We start from the raw sequence: 1,445 nt of genomic DNA, 5'->3' as shown, positions 1-1,445 counted from the left end.
GGCTCCTTGTCAGCCTCTGCCATGCCTTGTTCCCAGCGGCAGGTTCGGGTAGGGTCTGCTCGATACCAGCTGGGTGCTGAGAGGCGACTCCCAAGTCCATTTTGTTCTACCGTGGGAAGCACAAAAGTCCTGCCCCTGGGGAGGAACAGCCCCAGGCACCAGGACATGCTGGGGGTCTCCAGGCTGGAAAGCAGCTCAGCAGAAAAGGACCTGGGGGTCCTGGTGGGCACCATGTTGACCGTGAGCCACCAACACGTGCCCTTGGGGCAAAGAGGGCTAATGGTGCCGCATGAGGAGTGTTGGAGGAGGTTGAGGGAGGTGGTCCTGCCCCTTGGCGCTGGTGAGGCCACTCATGGAGTGCTGTGTCCAGCAATGGGCTCCTCAGTGCAAGAGAGACACGGAAACATTGGAGCACGTCCAGTGAAGGGCCACCGAGATGATGCAGGGTTTGGAGCATCTCTCCTAAGAAGAAAGGCTGCGAGACCTGGGACTGGAGAAGACAAGGTTCAGGAGGATCTTATCAATGGGTATAAATACCCAAGGGGGAGGGTGTGAAGATGGAGCCAGGTTCTTTTCAGTGGTGTCCAATGCCAGGAGATGAGGCAATGGGCACAAACTGAAACCCAGGAGGTTCTTCTGAACATCAAGAAACACTTCTTCACTGTGAAGGCGACCAAGAACTGGCACAAGGTTGCTCAGAGAGGCAGTGGAGTCTCCATCCATGGAGATACCGTGACCAGGGAGGCTGGACTAGCTGACTTTCAGAGGTGCCTCTAACCCCACTGGGATGCTGTTGGGTTGCTTGCAAAGGGATGAGGCAAAGATTTTTGGGGCTCACTGTCCCTCTCCCACCTTCCTCCAGCAAGAGGCTGAGGGGGCGATTTTTTGGGTGAAGGAGAGGTTATTTTGGGGCTCTTGGCTGAGATAAAGCAATACATAGAGAAACTAGGGCTGCCATGGCCGATGCCGGGGCCACCGACCCCAGCATCAATGGCATTATCCCTCCCCCTTCCCCTAAAATCCATTTTTTTCCCCCAAACAGCCACCCCCCCCCCCCACATTTCCTCGCCGGGGCCTACGCAGGGCCCTGAGGCCTGTTCATGGCTGTCCTCCTCCCGGGGAGAAGAGGAGGGTAACGCTTGGTTTTGTTCAAGATTTATAGGGGTTTTTTTCCCCTTTTCTGGCTCATTTTGGAGGTTGGGAAGGGGCGTCCCAAGGTGGGGTGGCTTGCTGTGGGGTTTTTGTAGGGTTTTGGTGAGTGTGGCCTCGTTGGGGTGTGAAGGTCGTGTGGTCTCGTGGGGCTTACACGGACACCTTTGTCTCCAGCCACGGTGAAGGTTGTGGTATCTCACGGGGCTTTATAGGGACGCCCTTGTCCGCAGCTGTGGTAAAGGTTGTGCCATCAAATGGGATTTTTGTGGGGACACCCTTGTCCTCAGCTGTGG

Source organism: Pygoscelis adeliae, unplaced genomic scaffold (assembly GCF_000699105.1).
Source record: "Pygoscelis adeliae isolate BGI_AS28 unplaced genomic scaffold, ASM69910v1 Scaffold403, whole genome shotgun sequence".
Lineage (NCBI taxonomy): Eukaryota > Metazoa > Chordata > Aves > Sphenisciformes > Spheniscidae > Pygoscelis > Pygoscelis adeliae.
Note: the sequence above shows the minus strand (reverse complement) of the source record.